Here is a 14700-nt window from a genome sequence, read left to right as displayed (position 1 = left end):
TACATTCTTAAAATAATTAATCTCCTTTCAAGAAGTGCACCTTCATTGAGAACGTCCTTGGCATAGCCTGAATCAGAATGTTGTAGGAGAGGAAGAAAGGACATTGCAGTCTTTTTATCGAAACTGCAGCATTGTCCAGGGATGTGGTAATCCACTTTGAGGAAAATTAAATCCTGCTTTTGTGATCAAAGTTTGCCAAACACATTTTATTTTGATAAAGTATTGATCATTGATTCATTAATGCCTCACTCTCTAGAATTTGCCTCATCATTGACTTCTTCTTTAAGACTCCCTGTCAAACCCACTTCTCTGGCTAGTATTTTCATCATGCATTTTAACATGTTCTTTCAGTCAATATCCTTTTTCAGTATTACACCTGTGGGTGGCACAGTGGTTAACACTGCTGCCTCACAGTGCCAAGGACCTGGGTTCAATTCCTGACTTGGGTCACTGTCTGTGTGGAGTTTGCATGTTCTCCCTGTGTCTGCGTGGGTTTCCTCTGGGTGCTCTGGTTTCCTCCCACAGTCCAAAAGATGTGTGGGTTAGTGGATTGGCCAAGTTAATGGCCCCTTAGTATCAAGGAGACTAGCTTGGGTAAAATGGATGGGGTTATGCGGATGGAGTTTGGGTGGGATTGTGGTCGGTGCGGACTCGATGGGCTGAATGGCCTCCTTCTGCACTGTAAAATTCTATGATTTGAAAAGCTGAAAAATCACCTTTACATTACAAATGTATTATAAATGTTCTTGTTGCATGGCATTTCTCATGCATGTAATTGTAGTTGCGACATTAATGATCTCCCTCCCACAATGGTAATGTGTCTCCATTTCGGGAAAAATGACTAAAATTTCATATGCAGTTATGAGCACTGAGCGTTTTAATGTGCAGAATTTTTTTTTCTGTCAGATACTTACAGGACCTACGCTTGCCCCTCCTTGAAATGTAACTGTTGCGCTTGTAACACGACATCACTCATTGTCTTTATTGTTTGTGCAGAAGACATTTGAAAGTTTTGTTTTCTTGTGGACAAGTTGTGGATTTTTTGAAGGAAATCACTTCTGTAAGTTTGAAAGGATGTTTGCGGAACAAGAGTGGGTTTTTTTTTGTTCATTTTCTGACGTTCTTGCATTTTGATCGGTTTTGGTTTGGTTGTCTTTGGTGGTTTCGAAACTGCTTCAAATCCCTGTCATACCAAACATCCTGTTCACATTGTGATGTGCAGATTGGCAACAAAAATAAATGTTCTTTAATAGTAATATCAGGTTTCCATAGCCACTGTATATCCTATGGCCAATAAAGGATTATTATTACTAAACGTTAAATAGTTCAGTGTAAGCAGTGTAATATTGCGATGACTTCTCCAAAGTACGTTTGAAGTTTCATTTGATGAACCATCCATCTTAAACATGGAATATTTTTGAAATCTGTTCTGATCCGTGTTGTGACCAAGTGTAACTCTATTTTTAAAAGTCTTGAATCTGAAGCGGCTTCTTTCCTCTAATATTTACTGTCTTTCTTTTTAAAGAATGTTCTTGGAAAACCCCCCAAAAAGAATACAGTATAGAGTAACCATAATTCCACATAAACATATAGAAAAGACCAGTGATTATAAATACAAATGATTCCAATAATCAATCATTGCAATCATTGTGTCAGCGTCTCCTCTCGTACAGATAAAGAAAGGATACAAGGAAGAGTGGGGGATCTCAGGATAACAGGACACAATCATGAGCCCATGGTGTACCCCTTCTCCACAGAATAACAAAGACAGAACTACATAATACATGTGATCCCTTATGCAGTAATATACAAATAACTGGGGTCTAACTCAGCATCCCAGGATCTCGAACTATAGAACAATAGAATTTCTATGATGCAGGAAGAGGCCATTTGGCCCATCAAGTCTGTACTGACTCTCCAAAAGAGCATCCTACCCAGGCCTTCTCCATAACCTTGTGTCCTGTTTCCATAAACCTGTGCATTTACCGTGGCCAATCCACCTAACCTGCACATCTTTGGACACTTAGGGGCAATTTATCATGGTCAATCCACCTAATCAGCGCATCTTTGGAGTGTGGGAGGAAACTGGAGCACCCAGAGGAAACCCATGCAGACACGGGGAGAGAACATGCAATCTCCACACAGACAGTCACCCAAGGCCGGAATCAACAACTGCCTTGCCATCCTTTAAGCAATGAAAGGATAACCAGAAAAAGCAGTGTCTCAGGATACTGCCATCAGTACAGGATGTGGCATGGCAGTGTATGCTCTCTTATACAGGGACTAGTAAGCCAAGGATTTGTATACCTTGCCTAGGCTCACAATACAACAAAAATCCTCTCTAGCCATATCCAAGGCACTGATCAGGTGCCCCATCACCAGAAAACCTAAACCACTAAGAAAACACTACTAACAAGGAGAAGAGAAATTGTTAAAGCACTCATCCATGGGATGTCTTGGAGAGAGATATGATCTTCTGACGAGATAAGTGAAACTAGAACAAACTAGAGCCTACATCAGCACCCCACATTCCCGGATAAAGAGTCAGGAGCATTACTATTATCCAATAGATGCCAGAGGTAATCTTTCAGCGTACACTTTCACAGGAAAGATACCAGGAACAGATCAGCACAACCTCACAAGGAAGAGCACACTGATCCCTGCAGAGAACCCCAAATCCAGAAGATGGACAGACTGTCAGTCTCCACGTAGGACCACTTGAAGGAGGCGACCTTTTCCTCCAACCAGCCTAATCTCTAACTGAAGAAAGATTCCAACAATGCTGAACCGAAACCCCAGACTCGCACTCATGCCTCACAACACCAGGACACGACATCCCTAGGGAGACTACTCTCAAGAAGGAAAGTAGTCCAGAAACCCCCAGAAGGGGGCATCGCAGGGGAGGGCAAGCTACTCCCCTGTCCAACATATCCTCCACTTGACCAAGATAAATACAACCTCCCCTGCCCTAACCTGCTCAGCGGCACACCAGAATACGCATTATACATTGAACTAGGCAAACTACCCCTTTATCAAGATACCCCAAAAGCATCTTTTGAGCTCCATTATCAATGAGATTCAACCCATTTCCACTCACATAACAACTGAATAATATGGCCATCGTACATTCCATGACCCAAGTCACCAAATAATGACTGTCACCATCCGTATAGTCAAACCAAAACAGAAAATCAATCCAATGAGGTTAGATATCCAAGGATAAGTTAGCTATGCCCGGGTGTGCACCTGAACATAATTCCCCCACTTCAATGACACCAGAGGTGCTAATGACAAAAAAGGAACCCTGACTTTTTCTAGGATACATGACGTGCCTGTACTTTCTCAGGAAAAAAGCAAAGATTACCTTATCTCAATAAAACAAAAAAAATGTGACTCCACTAATTCTAATGGGGGGGAGGGTTTTCCTCACACACAGCATGGACTTATAAGTTCATATCAGCCATCTTTATACCCAAACCACCCACCTATCACCCCGTTGTGGTGCTACTCTTATCTAAAGAATAAAGTGAAAGGTATTAAAAGGTGTCCTCCCTCAGTATAAATGCAAGATTTACAGCACTTAAAGGAAAAAAACCAAACCAGGTAATTACCACATAATCCTCATGTCATAAAACCAACTCAGCATATTCCCCAATGGAAAGAAGGAGACCCGCAAACAATTATTCCAATTATTCCACATTGAAGTATGCTGTTGGATGAATACCATCAAATAGACAAATAGACTATCCTGATTTTCGCAAAATAACAGGATAACCGGCGACAAATGCTTCTGTGCTCAGATAGCATGCACTCTTGTCAGGATAAAAGACAGGATCACAAAATCAGGATCATTATCTCAAGGAGACAAATTTCAGGATTAATGATGAACTGCTTGGTAATATAGTCATCCATTGAGATTGTAAAAGCCAAATCCGTGACAGGATCATCGAGCAACATCCAGGCCTCTTTCCACACTGGAGGGATTCTATGGTAATATCAGCTTGCTACCTCTTTTTTAGGTATGCCTGGTCCTACTCTTGCCATACTCTCCCACAATCTTCATTAATGCAGCCCCTAGTTTAATATAATAGTTAAGTGAAGATGAAGGATATGGGCCGCAGGGTGGTACAGCAGTTAGCGCTGCTGACTCACAATGCCAGGTACCCAGATTCAACTCTGGCCTTAGTTCACTGTCTGTGTGAAGTTTGCATGTTCTTCCTGTTGCTGTGTGGGTTTCCCCCAAAAGCCCTGGTTTTCTGCCAAAGTCAAAAGATATGTGGGTTAGGTTGACTGGCCATGCTAGATTGACCCTTAATGAGAGGGGACTTGCATTATAAATACATGGGATTACGGGGATAGGGCCTAGGTGGGATTGTGGGCGGTGCAGATTCAATGGGCCAAATGGCCTCCTTCTGCATTGTAGGGATTCTATGACATGGTGGGCATGAGGTTGCAGCTTGTGTTTCAACATATTTGTGCTGCTACTGATGGCTCACGCCACCCCACAGCTGACCAGTTGAGTTGCTAGATCAACTGCTTTTAGTAGGATGGTAATGCCACAACACAATTGAGGCTGTCTTCAGTGTGAAGACAGGACTTTGTCTCCTTGCAATGGTCGCTTTCTACCAGTACTGCCATGGACCGTTGCAGGTATTTGAGCAAGGTCAGATAGGTTTTTCCTCATGTTGGCTCTCTCTCTGCACCGACTGTAGGCCCAGTCTGGCAGCAATGTCCTGTAGGATTCCACTAGCTTAGCCAGTTGTGGTGCTGTGGAATCACTCTTGGTGACACTCTTGTTCATTGAAGACCCCACTCAGAGTACATTCTATGTCTTTCTTCTTCCAAGTGGTATTCAATTTGAAGGAGGACTGATTCATCACTGGACATTGGCCCAGCATTTATTCCTCCTGAACTGAGTGTCATGCTAGCCTGTTTAAGAGTCAATCACTTTGCTGTGGATCTGGAGGCACATGTCAGCCAGATCACAAAAGGATGGCAGATTCCCTTCCCTATAGGATATTAGTTAAACAGATGGGTCTTTGCAACAATTAACAATGGTTTCATGGTCATCATTCGACTTTTCAGTCTAGACTTTTATTGAATTCAAATTTCACCATCCGCCATGGTGGGATTCAAACCTGGATCCCCAGGATATTATATGGGGTGACTAGGTTACTAGTCCAATACCACTCCGTCACCACCCTCCCTAAGTGAAGGCACTAAGTGGTAATCATAAGAACATAAGAAATAGGAGCAGAAGTAGGCCATCTAGCCCTTCGAGCCTGCCCTGCCATTCAATAAGATCATGGCTGATCTGAAGTGGATCAATTCCACTTTCCTGCTTTCTCCCCATAACCCTTAATTCCCTTGTCTATCAGAAACCTATCTACCCGTGACTTAAATACATTCAGCAAGATAGCCTCCACCACTTCAATGGGCAGAGAATTCCAGAGATTCACTACCCTTTGAGTGAAGAAGTTCCTCCTCAACTCCGTTCTAAAGTGCCCCCCCTCCCCCCCTTATTTTGAGACTGTGCCCTGTAGTTCTGTTTTCCTTTCTAAGTGGGAAGAATCTCTCTACCTCGACCCTATCTATCCCCTTCATAATCTTATATGTCTCTATAAGATCCCCCCTTAGCCTTCTAAACTCTAACGAGTACAGGCCCAGTCTATTCAATCTCTCCTCATAAGTTAACCCCCTCATCTCCAGTATCATCTCCTGGTGAACCTTCTCTGTACTTCCTCCAAGGCCAATATATCCTTTCGCAAATAAGGGGACCAAAACTGCACACAGTACTCCAGCTGTGGCCTCACCAGTACCCTGTACAGTTGCAGCAAGACCTCCCTACTTTTATATTCTATCCCCCCTCACGATAAAGGCCAACATTCCATTTGCCTTCTTGATCACCTGCTGCACCTGTAGGCTGGGTTTTTGCGATTCGTGCACAAGGACCCCCAGGTCCCTCTGCGCTGCAGCATGCTGCAGCTTTTCACCCTTTAAATAATAATCCCTCCTACTATTATTTCTATCAAAGTGGATAACCTCACATTTGCTAACGTTATACTCCATCTGCCAGGTCCTCGCCCACTCACCCAGCCTAACCAGTAAGAGGTTTCCTTGCCTAGGTTTGAATAGGTTTCAGGGGCGGTTTTGGAGTTAGTTGAGGACTTCTTGGACCACACCCTCTCAATTGTATACAACTGTGCTGCTGATTCTCATGAGGACTGGATACACCCAAGGCTGGTGATGGAGGATTCTTGAACATTGGCTGACTGGTTGGATGCCCGAGATAGGTAACATTGGCATGTATCGGGTGACTTCCTTACGTTGATTCTCTCATCACCTAATATGGGTTCAGACTGGCAGCCTTGTCCTTCAGGACTTGCTGAGTGAAGAACATAACATTTATATAATCATGTATTTTCACACAAATAGGAGTGAGTGATTGAGAACTTGGCTGAAAATTTATAACAGTGGCCTTTTTTTAAAACTTGTTATCAACTGTCTATTTCAATATCAAAGGGTGTACAATGAAAAATATGCATCATATTTGTCAAACACGTAGAATCATAAAACCCCTACAGTGCAGAAAAAGGCCATTCAACCCATCGAGCCTGCACCGACAACAATCCAATCCAGGCCCTATTCCTGTAACCCCATGTATTTATTCCGCCAATCCCCCGACACTAAAGAACAATCCACCTAATCTGCACATCTTTCGACTGTGGAAGGAAATCAGAGCACTTGGAGGAAACCCACACAGACATGGGGAGAACATACTGACTCCAAGCAGACGGTCACCTAAGACTGGGATCGAACCTGCGTCCCTGGTGCTCTGAGGCAGCAGTGCTGACCACTGTGTCACCGTACTGACGTGGGTAAAGAAAAGACTGTTGAACCTCAGTATTGTCCTCAGTCTTCCTTCACTATCGTTTTTGGGATTTTCCCATTGAAATATCTAATTTTCAATTAACAATTTTTTTGTGACTTTGGATTTTTACTTTCTTTTTATCCATCAAAACTGCTGAGCCTAAGAGCAGTTTGTAACACAGTCTGGAAACTATTTGTGTATACCCTGCTCAGTGAACGAAACAACATTAATCTTATTAGTGGAGAATTTTCCCACATTGTGCTTTGTCTTAAGAGAAATCCATTTAATTTGCAGAATTTGCAGGGAAGTCAGCTGTTAATGCATTAAAATCTGTGTCTGACATCAGCAGAGAAATAATTCTTTTGACTGGGTGGAGGAGCAGTATGCTTTGGCAAGAAAATGGTGAAATGGAGCACTAGAGAGGATGTGGTTATTAGTGGCAGAGGCTGAGGTCAGAGGCAGTTGAGAAGATAGAGGCGGGAACACAGAGGAGCAAGACATGTCAGCAACATGGGCAAGGCCAGTTGCATCTTAACAGAGCAGCTGGAGCTATTATGCAAAAAGGAACTGACATGTCTGTGCAGAAGTGACATTTCAGGTAAGCTGGAGAATATATAATTCAGGTACAGGGGCAGAACTGAGCCAATAAAAACAGAACTTCTGAATCTTCAATGGGTTTCCGAAGGGAGAGAGGAAAAAAGACTTAACTTTCGTTAGCAAAATGTTAACTTCCCATTTACAGTTGCAAATTTGCCCACTGCCAAATGCTTGTGGTGTAACTTGTACAGTTCTACTGAAAACAATTTTTCTCTGGAGGAGAATAAGCTAATTTTAGAATTCAAGTATAAGGGACACAGCAAGCAAGGAAAATAATGCATCATACTCACTTTCTTACACACACACACACACACAGAAACAGACACCCCCAACACACAAATTGACACACATAACACATACACACATAAACATTCATGCACACACAAAAAAGGCACCCAACACAGACAATTTATGCAAACTAGGACGAGATGGGATGTGATATACTCCAATAACATACACAAGCAAGTTAGTGAGCAGTCGCGTTTTACCATGAAATAATTGTCATTTAAGGGCCCAGATTCTTAAGCCTGTACAAAAATTGCTTATTATATTTTTGAAAGAATAGATATATCTTAGCAAGGTGGACTGACAGCTTGTGCAGCCAATCCCTTGAGTGCTGCAATGGGAGTCTGCATTTAAAATTTCACAAGCTGAAAATGAGGAATGTCTATAAGACAGTGCATTTCTTTATTTCTATTTAGTTAATGCCATGTAGCCAAATGTTTGCAGGTCATAGCACTGGATGTTAACAAAATGTTTCTGCTTTCCCAGGGCTGTTGTGGCAGCGTGGTCTATTTTCCATACTTGCTCCTTGCATCAGGGATCATTGCATTGATTGAATAGCAAAACTGTGTAATGCTGAATTATATGTTGCAATGATGATAAAAACCAATGGTGTTAAATCGCCCAGCATGAGGATATGCTGTAGCTTTAACGTTACACTGATTTAGCAGCAGAGCATTGTGATGGATTATATGTCAATGATAGTGTACTGTATGTTTTTTAGTCCAGTCTTCGTGAGAATTGATGCTGCACACACAAAGAATGAGTTATTGTCCATGAGTAGGATCAGCTTTTGTGACAGGACTCCCATTTTTCATTGTGTTGTGTTTTTACCAGTTCGTAGTAAAAATGTTTGCTGCCTGTCGGTGAATTCCAAGATGTTCCTGTACTGCACATTAGATGGCAGGAAAGAGTGATAATTTTAGAGAGTAGTCTTCAAATTGGAAGTGAAGTATCCGGCAACTGACCGAATTAAATGTTTTGGGGAACAATGCAACTTTCAGGGAGAACTGATGAAGTAAACAGGCAGTTTTCTTTTCTGAAGAGTGAGTTATAATGGAAATATCTTAGCATAAATTCCTGATTTACTGAGCTTTCCAAACTGTTGACACATGCTTCTGTGCTGAGTGCAGTTTGCTTTCCATTTTTTTTTAATTTCCCTCTGAAAGCATTCTTTATATCCCTTTTCAGACTACTTCCTGGCAGCTTGGTGAGGGGAAAATGCATCGATTTGTCTTATGAAATGTTAAAAACTCAAACCGTTTGAACTGAACAAGATGGCCTTTCAGTAGTAACTGACTGCTGTTTGCTGGCTTGGCCAGCTTTTAAAAGTATGTTTTTATTTGTATAAATATGAGTTTCATCCTGATACCACAAATGGAAAAGATTCTCCAAGTGCCACGTTCAGAAAAATGGAAAAAACTGACTTTGAAAAAAAAATGTTCAAGTGGATTTGATATGACTCTTGAGGTAACATTTCAAGCTTAGAATTGTGATTGCACCCAGGATCGCTACACTTGTCTTGTTAATATTGGCTTGGGTTTGCTTGTAATATTTGTGTTGCTTGCTGATTATAATGATGCCAGTGAAGCATCACACGTTACACAGTGGCCACACCCCTACAAAGGGTAGGTGGGTGGAGTCAGGCATCGGAATTAATGGGCAACACCAGACACTGTTTAAAAGAAGCCAGCACCTCTAAAAGAGGCAGTGCCTTCTGGCCGCAACAGTCATGGGCAACATAGGCCAGTTAGTGGCCCGCAGGATTGGCCCTCCTTTATCTAAGTAGGCCACAAGATAGAAATCAGCCTTGTTCACTAACCATGGCCCCATGGTTAAGATTAAATGCACTTAATACTCGCTGACTTTCATTTATATGTCCAAACAAAAGAAGTATTTACATTTTGCGTGCAGTCCAAGCACGGCTTTCACAGTCAATGTTGTGTACAATCAGCACACAATTCACTTCACTTGCCCTTGCTTTATGTGTGTATCACTTCAGTTGTACAGCTAGGGAAAAAAAACTATGGATGGAAATCAGTGGAGTGTGGCAGCCCGACACATGGGCAATGGTCAACAAAATGCCCCGAGAGCCGCACTCAGAACGCAGATGGACCTCATGTGGCCCCCGGGCTGCAGGTTGCCCACCATTGGGCTGCAGACACCAGTTAAGACACTTGTGCCAAACAAGTGGCTGAGGGAGGTAATGAGGAGGCACCGTGATTCTCTGATGCCGCCTGGGAGCCCTAGGTGTAAGGAGGGGTGAGTAGGAGGGACATCCTCTCCCCTCCCCACTTCCCCAGGGAACAAGAAGCATTCAAGTATCTATTTTGTCTACAGTGGGAAGACATGTGTAAACATGCCAATAATAAATGCGTTACACACAGGACGTGACACCAAGCTACTTGAATTTCAATGTTCTGAATACATTCAGATATAAATCTTTATTCACAATTATGCCATTTACAGTCTCGTGCATAAGAAGACTGGTAGGGCTGTCAAAGCTCCTTTCATTTACCTTAAATCTCTCCAAATCTCTACAACAAACTTCACCTCACCTCTTTTCTCCTCATTCTCACAAGTTTTTCACTATTAAGAGCCTCACGTTTCACATGAGCACATGAACACTGCGCATGACTCTCATTAACATGCTTGCCTTCTCGCATGAGGACATTCCACATGGTACCAGGTAGCAGGAGAGCACCAAAAATGGAAGATCCTGCTTATCAAACCCTTTCTTCACTCATAGAAAGTGTGCTTGGCGCTGTGGGAGAAACAAGGCTGTGACGGTTCACAGGTAATATTCCACAAGCTTTCTCCTAACTTAATCTTGTCTGCCCTTTGGACTTCTATCTCATCAACCACTGCCCCCCAATGCACCTTTTAGACCAATCCCCTGCACATGTTGTATGCACTGGATGGGTTTTTTTACTCCGTTGTTTATTTATAACCCCGGATAACACTACAGGTGACTCACTGGCTCCCTTTTGCTTCCTCCTCCATCTATTAAAACTGATCTTTGAGCTATTTCTTTCAGAGTATTTACCCGCTGCACACAAAGCTTGACAGACTGTTTTCTAAGTGAATAAATAATAGCTTTAACTCCAAACTGTTCACCATAGAACGATTTCAGTCATGATGTACTGAAAGTGGTTTTTGGGCATCACCTCAGCCAATGGCATCTGATTAACCATGTCTAACTGGGTTTGAAAGGTGCCTGTTGTTAATGGCTGTATTTATTATTTCTTCAAACCCAATCAGTAATAACCAAGGCTGTATAAAGCAGATTAGGTACAGTTTGTAACAATATCTTGAAAACCAATAGCCAGCATGCTTAACATGCTGCAAACAGTGACCCTGGAGTTGGCAATCATGGTCATGACAAATGGTTTGAGACATCTTCCCAATTTAAACAATTGTCTGACTGAAATGTGGGCAGTTTAAAGTGGTTGGAACTCTGCTTCCCCTTTTGTTGTGAGAGGAAAACTTCCCTAAATTCTGTTTGCTTCATTTCCTTCATTTTGATTTTCCAGTCTTATTCAACATTCACGGTGTGTGTGTGTGTGTGTGTGTGTGTGTGTGTGTGTGTGTGTGTGTGTGTGTGTGTGTGTGTGTGTGTGTGTGTGTGTGTGTGAAGGTGGGGGTGGGGGTGGATGGGTGTGGGTGGGGTGGTGAGTGGGTGTGGGGGGAGCGCCCCTTTGGGGGGGGTGTGCCCCTGCAATCTCATCCCATATTTGAAATCTGCAAGCTGATGCTCCTTCCGAGTGCGACAGTAATTTACGTCCATTTCTTTCAATGGAGGTCTGTTCTACATCATGGAGGCTAAACACAGATTGGGTGCGCACTGAGCTTGTCTGTTATTTTAGTTCCCCACCTTCCTCACAGACTGACATCTCCGTCCTCAGCTACCTGCAGAGTCTGTTCAAGCTCAAGGCAAACTTAAGCAACTCAACTTTTGGCTAGGAACTTTAGAGCCTTCTGGACTCAACATTGGGTTCAATAATTTTTGATCATAACCCCTGTGCCCCCAATTTATTTCATTTTCCTTTCATAGAATCATAAAATCCCTACACTACAGAAGATGGCCATTTAGCCCATTAAGTTTGTGTCAACCACCCAGGCCCTAATCCTGTAACTCTCATTTACCCTGCCAATCAATTTAGCATGGCCAATCAACCTAACCCACACATCCTTGGGTCGTGGGGCTTTCGTTTTACTCTTTTGTTTTTTTTCTTTCAGACAGTGGCTGTTCATCATTCTGCTACCTCCCTTTTTGGATTTTGACACACAGAATCAACTCATTTATCATTCAGTCTCTCCTCCTCAACACCCTGCCAACTTCTCTTTGCTCCTTTTCCCACCCAATGCTCTTTCTGCCATCCCCATTAGTCCCCTGTCACTTGCTTAAAACTTATCACATTTCTAAAATTTCCCAGTTTAGATTGAAGGTCATCAACCTGAAAGGTTATGTCTGTTCCTCTCCCAGCACTTTTTGTTTTTATTTCTGATAAAATGCTTTGTGGGATGAGAACGGGTATGATTTGGTAACAGAGAGCTAGTAGATGCCCAGGGTATTAGTTGGAATCCAATCTTTTTTTCATTCATTCGTGGGACATGGGCATCACTGGCAGGCCAAAATTTACTGCCCATCCCTAGTTGCTCAAGGGCAGTTGAGTGTTAACCACATTGCTGTGGGTTTGGAGTCAAATGCAAGCCAGACCAGGTAAGATGGCAGATTTCCTTCCCTAAAAGACATTAGGGAACCAGATGGTTTTTTTTAATGACAATCAACAATGGTTTCTCTCAGCTCCTCTCAACTCTGGTGAAGGGTCATCCAGACTCGAAACATTGGCTCTATTCTCTCTCCACAGATGCCGTCAGATCTTCTGAGATTTTCCAGCATTTTCAGTTAACAGATGATGTTCAGGCATTCTGTGGAAAGGGTCAATATGTAAAATGTTAACAGATTGGCTGATAACAGGTGATCAATAAGTTTAACAATTTTAAGCACTGAGAATGCTTCGGCAAGAAATAATAATTTTGATATTGATTGAAAGGTGTTTTCTTTAAGATTCACTTTTACTTCAATGATTAATTTTTATTCTGGTGTCAACCCTTTACTCTCAAATATTGAAAATCAAATATTGTTTCAAATAAAATTTCCCAATTTCTATTTGATCTTTATAATTCTATGGATTTTCAGTCCAGTTAGTTTCTTAGATTTTCTTGGTAAAACACAAAGGGCAGATTTTTCCCATACTGCTTGCCAAGGGAATTGTAGCGAGCGGGATGCAGACCATGCAAATATCCATTGACCTCCTGTGGGATTTTCCAGTTTTGGGGTGAGTGCAGCCGGAAAATCCCACCTAAAGACTCTTCCAGAATATCCACTTCTTGTCGTGAAAGATGGAGACACACTAGCATATCAGTAACAGATCAGTAAAGATTACCAACATTTAAAATGCATGAAAGCCGTGATTATGCATGAACATTTTAAACTGAAGACAATTGGTTGGTAAATCATAAGAGACGAAAACATAAGACACAGGATTAAGAGGGAAGGGTTAAAGATGGAGGGGGGGTAGTGCGGTGGAGGGTATAAGCAGGAATGGTTAAGGAGAAGTATTAGGGCTCATGACTTCTCTCCCTGTCCCTGCTTATGAATGCTCAGCTTTGAGTCGCTGGATACCATCTGAATCTACCCCATGTCGTATGGCGATAATGCCATACATTACAATGAGAATGTCATCAGTGTGAAGACAGGACTTTATCTCCAAACGTGGCACGGTGGCCCAGTGGCTAGCACTGCTGTCTCACAGCTCTAGGGATCCGGGCTTGGGTCACTGTCTGTGTGGAGTTTGCACGTTCTCTCCCAGGGTCTGTGTGGGTTTCCTTCGGGTGCTCTGGTTTCCTCCCACAGTCCAAAGATGTGCAAATTATATTGATTAGCCATGGTAAATTGCCACTTAGTGTCAGGGGGATTAGCAGGGTGAATGCATGGGGTTATGGGGTTAAGGCCTGGGTGGGATTGTGGTTGGTGAAGACTCAATGGGCCAAATGGCCTTCTTCTGCACTGTAGGGATTCTATTATTCAGCTGAAATCACTTCTACCAATACCGTCATTTCATACTGACATTCTGTAATATGTAGTTGGGTGAGCCAAAGTCCAGTCAGTTTTCCCCTGTTGTTCAGTCTTTCTGAACCTGCCAGGGGCCCACTGACAGATATTTCCAACCAGCTTGATCGATAGTCATGCTATTGAGTTACTCTTGACGATGGGCAATGAAGTCTCCCAAACAAAGTACATTCTGTGTCCTTTATGCCCTCAATACTTGTTCGAAATAGTGTTCAACCTGGAGAAGCACAAATTCATCACCTGAAGGAGGGCAGGAGGTGGTGAGCTGCAGGAGGTTTCCTTGCCCAGGTTTGAACTGATGCCGTGAGACTTGATGGGGTTCAACACCAATGTTGAACACTTCACGGACCACCCCCTCCTGCATTCCATCGTGCTGTCACCTCTGGTGGGTCTGTCCTACCAGTGAAACAAGGCCTACCCAAGGATGGTGTTGGAGAAGTCCATGCTGTTTGATCGTAAGGTGTGATTCAGTATGTCTGTCTATGTCACGCTGTTGCTTGATGAGCCCGTGGGGACAGCTCTCCCAATTTTGTCACAGGATGTCAGTGAGGGAGACTTGCTGGGTGGAGTAAGCAGGGAGTTCTTTTGCCATATGTATAGCCTAGTCTGCCTGTCCTACATTACTTTTATTCAACTCCTTGCCATAATTTGATACAATTAAGTATCTTGTGGTTTGTGTTGCTATGGAGGCAGATTTTCTCTCCTGAAAGGAGGATATAAATGAACTAAATGGATTCTAAATGACAATCATCCAGATTGAGTTAATTTAATTTTAAATTCCTCCCAGCTGCCGTGGTGGTGTTTGAACTCATGA

This window comes from Carcharhinus amblyrhynchos, chromosome 9 (genome assembly GCF_965287045.1).
Source record: "Carcharhinus amblyrhynchos chromosome 9, sCarAmb.v2.hapA, whole genome shotgun sequence".
Lineage (NCBI taxonomy): Eukaryota > Metazoa > Chordata > Chondrichthyes > Carcharhiniformes > Carcharhinidae > Carcharhinus > Carcharhinus amblyrhynchos.
Note: the sequence above shows the minus strand (reverse complement) of the source record.